The sequence below is a fragment of the Triticum urartu genome, chromosome 7, assembly GCF_003073215.2.
Source record: "Triticum urartu cultivar G1812 chromosome 7, Tu2.1, whole genome shotgun sequence".
In the NCBI taxonomy this organism is placed as follows: domain Eukaryota; kingdom Viridiplantae; phylum Streptophyta; class Magnoliopsida; order Poales; family Poaceae; genus Triticum; species Triticum urartu.
In genome coordinates this window covers 84,373,837-84,385,507 of record NC_053028.1, presented here as the reverse complement: position 1 = coordinate 84,385,507, position 11,671 = coordinate 84,373,837, and positions in this window count along the sequence as shown.

Sequence of the window (11,671 nt, the reverse complement as noted above, 5' to 3'; positions counted from 1 at the left end):
CAACAACAAGAGCAAACAGAGTTTGTAAAAGTTTTTCTATTATCACTTTCAGTTTATCAACTGAATTGCTTGAGGACAAGCAAAGGTTTAAGCTTGGGGAATTTGATACGTCTCCATCGTATCTACTTTTCCAAACACTTTTGCCCTTGTTTTGGACTCTAACTTGCATGATTTGAATGGAACTAACCCGGACTGACGCTGTTTTCAGCAGAATTGCCATGGTGTTATTTTTGTGCAGAAATAAAAGTTCTTGGAATGACCTGAAATTCAACGGAAAATATTTTTGGAATTAATAAAAAATACTGGCGAAAGAATCAACACCAGGGGGCCACACCCTGTCCATGAGGGTGGAGGGCGCGCCCCCTGCCTCGTGGGCCCCCTGAGACTCCACCGACCTCAACTCCAACTCTATATATTCACGTTCGGGGAGAAAAAATTAGAGAGAAGGATTCATCGCTTTTTAGATACAGAGCCGCCGCCAAGCCCTAATCTCTCTCGGGAGGGCTGATCTGGAGTCAGTTCGGGGCTCCAGAGAGGGGAATCCGTCGCCGTCGTCATCATCAACCATCCTCCATCACCAATTTCATGATGCTCACCATCGTGCGTGAGTAATTCTATCGTAGGCTTGCTGGACGGTGATGGGTTGGATGAGATTTATCATGTAATCGAGTTAGTTTTGTTAGGGTTTAATCCCTAGTATCCATTATGTTCTGAGATTGATATTGCTATGACTTTGCTATGCTTAATACTTGTCATTAGGGCCCGAGTACCATGATTTTAGATCTGAACCTATTATGTTTTTATGAATACATGTGAGTTCTTGATCCTATTTTGCAAGTCAATAGTCACCTACTATGTGTTATGATCCGGTAACCCTGAAGTGACAATAATCAGGACCACTCCCAGTGATGACTATAGTTTGAGGAGTTCATGTATTCACTAAGTGTTAATGCTTTGTTTCGGTACTCTATTAAAAGGAGGCCTTAATATCCCTTAGTTTCCAATAGGACCCCGCTGCCATGGCAGGGGTAGGACAAAAGATGCCATTGTGACGCCCCCGATTCAATCATACACTAATCATACACGCAAACGTGTACGATCAAGATCAGGGACTCACGGGAAGATATCACAACACAACTCTACAAATAAAATAAGTCATACAAGCATCATATTACAAGCCAGGGGCCTCGAGGGCTCGAATACAAGAGATCGATCATAGACGAGTCAGCGGAAGCAACAATATCTGAGTACAAACATAAGTTAAACAAGTTTGCCTTAAGAAGGCTAGCACAAACTAGGATACAGATCGAAAGAGGCGCAGTCCTCCTGCCTGGGATCCTCCTAAACTACTCCTGATCGTCGTCAGCGGCCTGCACGTAGTAGTAGGCACCTCCAGTGTAGTAGGAGTCATCGCCGACGGTGGCGTCTGGCTCCTGGACTCCATCATCTGGTCGCAACAATCGGGTATAGAAAGGGGGAAAAGGGGGAGCAAAGCAACCGTGAGTACTCATCCAAAGTACTCGCAAGCAAGGAGCAACACTACATATGCATGCATTGGTATCAAATGGAAAAGGGATAGCATGTGGACTGAACTGCAGAATGCCAGAATAAGAGGGGGATAGCTAGTCCTATCGAAGACTACACTTCTGGTAACCTCCATCTTGCAGCAGAAGAAGAGAGTAGATGGTAAGTTCACCAAGTATCATCGCATAGCATAATCCTACCCGGTGATCCTCCCCTCATCGCCCTGTGAGAGAGCGATCACCGGTTGTATCTGGCACTTGGAAGGGTGTGTTTTATTAAGTATCTGGTTCTAGTTGTCATAAGGTCAAGGTACAACTCCGGGTCGTCCTTTTACCGAGGGACACGACTATTCGAATAGATAAACATCCCTGCAGGGGTGAACCACATTTCCCAACACGCTTGATCCCCTTTGCCCGGACACACTTTCCTGGGTCATGCCTGGCCTCGGAAGATCAACACGTCGCAGCCCTACCTAGGCACAACAGAGAGGTCAGCACACTGGTCTAAACCCTATGGGCTGATACCACGACGTCGAGTGCCCATAACTGTTCCCGCGTAGTTGGTTAGTGCGTATAGGCCAGTGGCCAGACTCAGATCAAATACCCAGATCTCGTTAAGCGTGTTATTTTGGAATAACCGCAGACGCCGACCAGGGCCAGGCCTACCTCTCTCCTAGGTGGTCTCAACCTACCCTGTCGCTCCGCCACAAATGTTCACTCAGAGGGCCGTCCAGACAAACATCCTTTTGGACCAATCCGTGAATCACTCGCGGGTACTCTACGAGCTGACCCGACTTTAGTCACCACAAGTATCATATAATATGTATATAAGTATATGCCGTGATCACCTCCCGAGTGATCACGGCCCGATAGTATAATATGGCAGACGGACAAGAATGTAGGGCCACTGATGATAAACTAGTATCCTATACTAGGCATTTAGGATTGCAGGTAAGGTATCAATGACTGTAGCAACAATGACAGGCTATGCATCAGAATAGGATAAACGGAAAGCAGTAACATGCTACACTACTCTAATGCAAGCAGTAGAGAGAAGAATAGGCGATATCTGGTGATCAAGGGGGGGCTTGCCTGGTTGCTCTGGCAAGAAAGATGGGTCATCAACAGCGTAGTCGATCGGGGCACCAGCAGTGGCGTCAATCTCGTAGTCTACCCGAGAGAAGAGGGGGAATAAACAATGAATACAATGCAAACAAATGCATATCGTTGCATGACAGATGCATATCGTTGCATGATATGACAAGTAAAGGTGCTAGGTGTGCCCTAACGCGGTATGAGGTGATACCGGTGAAGGGGGGAAACATCCGGGAAAATATCCCCGGTGTTTCACATTTTCGGATAGATGAATCGGAGGGGGAAAGTTGCGTGTTCGCTAAGCTAGGGATGCGTGGTGGACGAATGGGCTGCCTATCCGGATTCATCTCGTCGTTCTGAGCAACTTTCATGTACAAAGTTTTTCCATCCGAGCTACAATTCATTTTATATTGATTTTAAAAGATTTAAATATTTTTAGCATATATTTAATTAATTTAATTTAACATTATCCAGAATAGTGTTTGCTGATGTCAGCACCATGGAAGTTCTTTTCCATAAGCACGTATGACTATATTCGGAATACATGCCTACATTACATTGATGAATTGGAGCTAGTTCCGTGTCACCCTATGTTATAACTGTTGCATGAGGAATCACATCCGACATAATTATCCATCACTGATCCATTGCCTACGAGCTTTTCACATATTGATCTTTGCTTAGTTACTTTTCTGCTGCCACTGTTACAATTAGTACAAAACTGCTACTGTTATTTTTGCCTCCGTTACTGTTACTCCATACTACTTTGCTACTAAATACTTTGCTGTAGATATTAAGTCTTTCAGGTGTGATTGAATTGACAACTCAACTGTTAATACTTGAGAATATTCTTTGACTCCTTTTGTGTCGAATCAATAAATTTGGATTGAATACTTTACCCTCGAAAACAGTTGTGATCCCCTATACTTGTGGGTTTATCACTACTAGGCCTTTTCCTAATAGTGTCAAATCATAAAACTATGGGCCACTTTAAATCCTTAGGACACCCACACCACAATAGAATCATGTCAAAGCAAATTGGCTATGTACTGATCTAAATATGGCCCTATCGAGACCTTCAAATTGTCATATGGTGGTGGTAGGAGAGGGAGGGCGCTTTGGTTGTTGTGTTCATCCATTAGTGCATCTGTGTATTTATGTGTGTTGCTAGTGAAAAAGTGCACATGTGCCTTTTAAAGGCCGGGGGCACTGGGAACTTGTATTTCCGCGGTAGCGATGGTTGGTTGGGAATTTTATTTTTGTTGCACCATCTCGGGTTTTCATGATGTGCTTTCTCTATTGTGAGCGTCTTCAACCGGTGGGTTAGTTTTGGCATATGGGATCCTCATGTACATCACTTTTTTTTTCTACATTGCATATTTTCCCTGCAGTCGACGGAGTATTGAACAATAGAAGGTGTACGCAGGATCTTATCAGTGTGATTTCATCCCTTGAGACTTAGAAGTGGTGTGATGGATACCATAATTTATAGTTTCACGCACGTTTGCTGCAATTTCAACACAAACATAAACAATTCAAGAATTTTTAAAACACCAAAAAATAATAATAATAATTTAGCAATAAGATATATTCCCAAGTGGATTCTAGACTTTTCTTCCAATGCTCCCTAGCCCGCCTGTATTTTCTAATTATTTTTTGGGGCCTAAAAAACTAGTATTTCCATGCAGTCTTGTTTCCAACCATCTCCATGCATGGAGTAGCAAATTGAGAGGCGGTTATCAAAGCAACTACAACAAAGCACTCCTCAAGCTCCTTAATTTGCGCATAAATGTGCAGTGGAAGCCCAACTTGCGTTATCTTACATCAGGAAGGGTGAGCTTGAATGCAGCCATGCAACATACCTAGTATAAACAAAGCATCTCATATGTTTGAAGGCATGTTGACATGGCCATCAGGAGGCTCGAGGAGATGATTCTTGTTTCTTGAAGCGGCTTAATGAGCTTGATGCCTTCCTCACCATGTCAGACTTGCACGACGTGTGCTCCAACGATGCAGTAGGGCTGGTGTGCATGGGGATGCAAGGACGCGGGAGGTTCAGTGCCTACTCGTCTGTCCGGATGAAAAGTTGCACGCTGGGACTCAGCTCCCGTGGAGTTCTCCTACAATGCCTCCTCCGGCATGGTCATCCTCGAGCTGGAGTCCAAACCTAAGGAAAGTGTTCACAAGACTATAATTTATCTGTAGGACTTCATGACTCTGCATTCTATCTATCTATGCACAGTCATCACGGCATTACTGGGACACCACAAAATCAGTGTTTGTTTCAGTACACCCACTGTTATGAATGTCACTAGAACGTTGGTGGTACATGAGTTTGCTCAGGGTTTGGTGTTTGATACTCGTAAGCTTCATCTGATTTTCGATTCAATTGAAGGGAGGGAGGAGTATACAGGCGGCCACATTAAGCATTTGAGAGTTAATTAATTTTGTCGCCGCTAGTTGCATGAACTCTGAACTGAATGAGCGGTCTTCGGTATATATTTAGCAGTTAAGATTCTTTCAGTGATCCTAACTGCTAAAGCATCATATATTTAGCACTAATCTTATCACTACAATAGCATCATATATAGTACTATCAAGACGTTTAGAAGTTATATGGTGGTGGCAGTGGTGGGAGAGGGAGCACCGTGTTCATGTGTGTGTTACAAATGAAGACGGACACATGCGCCTTTTAAAGGTCGGGGCCAATGGGAACCCAATCCTCGTGGCCGTATGGGTTGGTGGGTATTAAATTTCAGTTTTGCTAGAACTCATCTAGATGAGATTTAATTTGGTCTCATTCACCTTTTAGCCATTGGATGTAGTGCTATAAAATGCGTGTGTGCTGACGTGGGTTGTATCCGTTCTTGTTTTCCAGGTGAATGAGACCAAATTACATCTCATCTAGATGAGTTCTAGGTACTCCCATTAAATTTTACTTGGCTCCATCAAGAGTTTTCATGATGTGTACTTTCTCTGTTGTGTCATGTGTGCATCTTCAACTGAAGGCCACAACAGGTGCATCATCCTCATATGTAGTACTATATCTTTTTTTAGAAAAGGAGGAGGACCCCCGGCCTCTGCATCTGGGCGATGCATACGGCCACTTTATTAATTATTTTCACAAGACTTTACAAAGTCATACAACAGTAAGACTAAAGCCACCGTCTAAGCAATAACTGTCGCTACTCCTATCCAAATGATGAAGGGGCGCTGATAGTCTGGGCCTAATACCAAACAGACATCGCAGCCAAACCTAAACATTTAAGACTTGAGGTCCCAACCAGGACGTCTGTCGGGTATAGGGCACCTACCAATCCGGCGCACTCCTCAACTAGGACGCCTACTGGGTATGAGGCCGCCATTATATCTGTCTATATAATACTTGCCTGCGACCCTGCCGTTACAGAGAGCACCATTGCCATGGCTTGGAGGCTTACCCACTTTATCCTTTTTAATTCTATGCGTAAAAGGAGAAGTGTAGTCTATAGGAAGGCTCACTGTATAAGTGGTACCAATGGATTCCCATGTCTAGAGGTGCTTTCCTTCTATACAGAGAATGGGATGCAGCTCATATTTGTACGCAGAATTAAATTGGCAAGCACGCCAAGAACGAATCTAGAACATCCTCCCAATATCATGTTCACCTTCCCATCGTTTTTTTAAATGTCGGGATTCCTACATTCATTAAAAAGAAAACGATTGCTTGGTTAATTACAGAAAACCGAGCGAAAACCAGATTGCTCAGTTATTTATGAAAACCGGGCGACACCATCACAACCGCTGAGAGGCGCACTGAAATATCCCACGTACACCACCCCAAAGAGGACCTCACCGAGACAACACACAGGTGTCATCGTCATGACTTCTCCCCTAGAGGCGTCGTCGACATCACTCCTCCCATTGTATTTTTATAAGAGGGAAACACATCATATGACATGTTCATTCTACTTTGGTGTTTCACAGAATGAAGGTCACAAGTTAGCTAGCAGTGGACTATGCAAGCATGTCATACTTAATTTTAGTTCTGGTGGGGAAAAAATGCATGCTTTGGGGGTTTCCGCCCAGGTCTTAGTCAGTAAAGTTTTTTCTTGGATCATGGGGATGTTGTTTGGATTTGGTATAATAAAACCATGGAGAACTATTTTTCCGTTTGTGAGAATCATGATGTTTTGCAGCAAATAAGTCTGTGTATGGCATACTTGATGTTTCCCGGGTTTTCTTTCTCCTCCCTATCAGTCTTCATTGCGCTGGGTCGTTTAGAGCATCCTAGAGCAGAGCTTTTTCTTCTTCCGGTTCTGTCCCCTGGCAGTTTTCCTCTCCCCTGGTAGGTGTGTTTGCTAGAAGTATTGTTGATAGATTGTGGAGGAAGGAAGGATAGGTGGACGGTGAGCGCCATAGGAAAGAAGGTTGGGATCAGTGGGGGAGTTGATATTGGCCACGAGGGGGATGGCACGGTTAGTGGATGACTCGGGTTTGGCAGCTTTGTTTTCTTTGGCCACGAGGACGTAATTGATGTCTACCAGGTGCCCCAGTTGTGTTTGCACGTGTGGGAGCATACTATATCAAATTCTCTGAAATGTCATCGATTTCTGATTTCTGTTAAATTATTTAAAATGTGTTGAGTTATAGCAAATAGGTGTGGCTAGCCGCATCGTACTGCTCCCACACGATGTCGATCAATGTTATTCTAACATGGGTTTTGCCTTGTCTGGCAATGGACAATATGCATGATGATGTCACTCTACTTCGCTCTTATCTTCTCTTGACTCCGGCCACCGTTCTCCTTCCTCAATGTTCCCTATCATGGCTGTGTTTTCTAATATTTGTTGGGGCCTAAAACATTTAGTATTTTGAAATAACTTCTTCAAAAGTAATCGAGGATATTGTCATATTATCAAAACAGTTGTGGAGATCTCAAACAATGCTACTAAATATTTAAATATGTGTTATTTACACTATCTGAAATGTCACGAACCACATGCAAAGGTAAGTATAGTTATTACATTGCCACATTATTGATATTTTCAATTTTTAGATGAAGATCTAGTGACTACTCTGACTCTCCACTTTCATCTTACAAGTAGTTGACAAAGAACTACTCCATGAGAGTGTAGTGCTTCATGATCCATGCAGAGTTGCTCATAAATCTTCCTGGATGCCTCCAACATCTAGTCCTTTCTAAGTTTTGATCCAATCAATTTTGAGCAAACCTACATTTAAGGTGAGCTCGCCGATAAATCACAAATCATAACGACCAAAAACAAGACACCGATGCTAAACAAAATCTAGAAAATTCACTCAAGAGGTAATCAAATCAGATTCTAATTAAACTATGGGACCGCTTGGAATGCTTAGACGACTCACACCACAATAGCGTCACATCAAATCAAATTGGCCATGGATTCATCTAAAAATATTGCACTGTTGAGACCTTCAAATTGTCATATGGTGGTGGTGGGAGAGGGAGGGTGGTGGGAGAGGGAGGTAATTCGGTTGCTGTGCTCATGATTGCACGTATGTATGTTACTAGTGAAGAAGAGCACATACGCCTTTTAAAGACGGGGGCAACGGGTACTAGAATTGTTGGATTTTTTTTTTGGCACAGTCTAGAGTTTTCATGTCGTGCTTTCTTTATTGTGTTCATCTTCCGTCAGAGGGCCAGCTTTGGCATATGGGACCCTCATGAACATCACTCTTTTTCTACGTTTTATATTTTCAAATAGTTGATGGTGTATTGAACAGAAGAACTGGTACATATGTTCTTCTCCATGTGATTTGGTGCCTCCAGACTTGAAAGTGGTTTGATGGATACCATGATGATAGTTTCGCACATGTTGCTGCCATTTCAATACAAAAATAAACAATTTAGAAATTTTAAGAGCCCCAGTAAGTTATTGTTTTTATTTATAAATAAGATGTATTGGAAGCTGATTCTAGACTTCTCTCACAATGCTCCTTGGAACGTGTGTATTTTCTGATTATTTCGTGGGACCTAAAAATTCTAGCATTTTCATAATTTATTCTTTTCAACCATCTCCATGGAGTAGCAAACTGTGCGGTGGTTAACAAAGCAACTACTAAAAAACACACTTACCAAGCTCCTTAATTTGTGCAAAAATGTGTAGTGGAAGCACAACCTGGGTTATCTTACTTATGGAACAAGTGATGTGGCAGACTGTAGAGGGCCTTGACTAGTTTTCTACGGCTGAACTCCTGATGCCTCCTACTCCTCTAACTGTTATGTGACTACGTCTGCAGCTTGGTGCACACATCATTCTCTGACGAAGTATTTCTTGGTTTGTCTCTAAGAATTTCAGAGATGGGTACATTCTAATCTTTCAGGTTTTACAATGAAAAAATAACGCGCTACAACAAAATAGCGGCTACTTCAAAATATGCTATTACCGTGCTATATCGCGCTATAGCGTGCTATTAGCGAGATGTTGTACACCGACATATTTAGCGAGACAATTCTCAACACGCTATAGCACGCTGTTTTTTCCAGTGAGTTTTACTGGTGAGCTGCTTGGTGCAGAGTATGGATGGAGTACAAATTCCACCGAGCAATAGAAAACAGCCAATGTAAGCTCTACATGGAGAGCTTCGGCAAGCCCATCATAAAATTCAAGTTCAACTAAAAGCAGTAGATACATTGTTGAGAGCATATATCAGCCGAGATGGTCTACGGTGAGCTTTTGAGTTCTTGGAAGGGAGGACACAACCATCCAGTACATATCTGGATAATGATTGTTGTAGGTTTGGCTTATTTGTACCATGATCCATGACATGATTTCTATTTGATGGAACTTGCGTTTCAGCGTGAAATTCAGAACGATGGTATCGGTGCCGCACTCCTCAAACCGACTAACATCATATGAATTTAATCTACTCTGACCAATCTATTATATGTTTCACATATTTGTGGAAGTGTTGTGTCATTGTGCACATGATTAGTGCTAATGGCAATTCTTTAATTATGCGGGAAACGGTATGTGAGTGTCGATCTTTCAGGTAGGTCTCTGAATATCGTTGACAGCTCTATAACTTCCAGCGTCGACTTGGACCTCAATGCTTTGGGAAAGCTCACTTTTCTGGAGCGACTCCTACGTTGACGCTCTGAGGGTACTTGTTGTTCCTCTTCTCTCGAAGCCTACATGGGTGCATGTAGTTTCGGCGTCAATTTTGAATACAACAACGTCGGTGGTGCAGATTGACACATCGAGTATGCACTTACCTAACTTATTACAAAAGTGAAAAAAGAAGCAAAAGGTGACCAATAGACAACTACAGTAAACATTAACATCAACTATCAATGATGGAAACTCAAGGTAACAAGATATGTGCTCGAAAAATGACAACTCCAGGAAGGAAACTACGGACCAGCGCCACCATTGGTGGACCAACTAGAGTGCAGACCGTAGGTCTTCACCTAGAAGCGAATTCTAAAGAAACTATGTGCAATGCCTTCCACAAGGAAACTATGCGTGAACAATTTCATTGTCAAGTTCAACCAATCAAGAAGAGACCTAGAATTTTTCATCCCTGTAACCCTAGACCCTACACTCAGACTACCACCGAGCAAACGTCGCCTTGTGCTGCCACCACTTGCTAACCCATCGTTGCACAACCACACACACATGTAAAATAGGGTCTGGCATATTGTACATATACACGTATTTGTATACATATATAATTGTATTATGATCATCTATATAAAGAAACATGAGGCTGGATGTTAGCCACTCACGCAAAACCCTAAACACTGTGTTTTAACTTGGTATCAGCCATGTCGGACCGCCGCCGCAAGTCCCTCGCGCCGCTGCCTGATCCCATCTTCCGCGTCGCCGCCGCGTCTTGCTACTTCACGTACGCGCATACGGCGAGAAGTGTGCACGTACATGCATCCATCCAACTGCTTTGCCCGTACGCTGCCGCCGCTTCCGATCGCTGCTGCCCTGGATTTATTTTCTTAAATACAAGTCTGATGTTGAGCAAGTTTTCTACAACTTTCAGGCTCATATCAAACGTCTTCTGGATTATAAAATCAAGGCCGTTCAGTCCGACTGGGGTGGTGAATACCACAAACTCAATCGCTATTTTCAACGCACGGGCATCTCTCACCGAGTGTCATGTCCACATACCTCTCAGCAGAACGGTATTGCCGAGCGCAAACACCGACATTTGGTCGAGACTGGCTTTGCCTTGCTTGCGCATTCCTCTCTTCCACTTCGGTTTTGGGATGAGGCTTTTCTTACGGCATGTTACCTCATCAACCGTATGCCCACTCCGGTTCTCAACAAGGACACACCTCTGTTCCATCTGTTTCATCTTCAGCCCAACTACTCCTCCCTTCGGATTTTTGGGTGTGCTTGCTGGCCTAGTCTCCGCAAGTACAATGCTCACAAACTTGAGTTCCGTCCAAGATGTGTGTTTCCTTGGCTATAGTCCTTTGCATAAGGGTTATAAGTGTCTTGACCGTACCTCCAGTCGGATATACATCTCTCGTGATGTTTTTTCGACGAGACTGTGTTTCCTTACTCCCAACCCGGCGTCTCGGTTGATCCTGCTTCTCTTGAACATGCCTCACTTTTCCTCTGATGAACCGGTTTCGGATGTCCATGTGCGTAAATATGACTTGTCCTATTTGTCACCTAACTTGTCCTCTGCAGGTGCTATTGCTTTGAGTTCCCCTCAGGTACATGTTGCTGCTCTGCCGCCTCCTGATGAGCCCGGCGTGCATGCTCAGGACGTGCATGTCCCGCCCCCGAGGCAGGCGGCTGGCTCCCCAGATGGCGCGACCGCGGATGCGACTGGGTCGCCACCCTCACTCCGAGCGGCCGGGGCGCCCCCCCCCCCCCCTGGGCAGGTCCAGCCCACCATTGTCTCTTGGCCCGTGTCGCCTCTTGCTGAGGTCTCCTCAGCCGCGACACCCTCGGCCGAGCCCTCGTCGCCGCCGTCTTCCCTAGCGAGCGGCTCTGATGTCTACTACACAACCTTCTTCTTGTAGACGTTGTTGGGCCTCCAAGTGCAGAGGTTTGTAGGACAGTAGC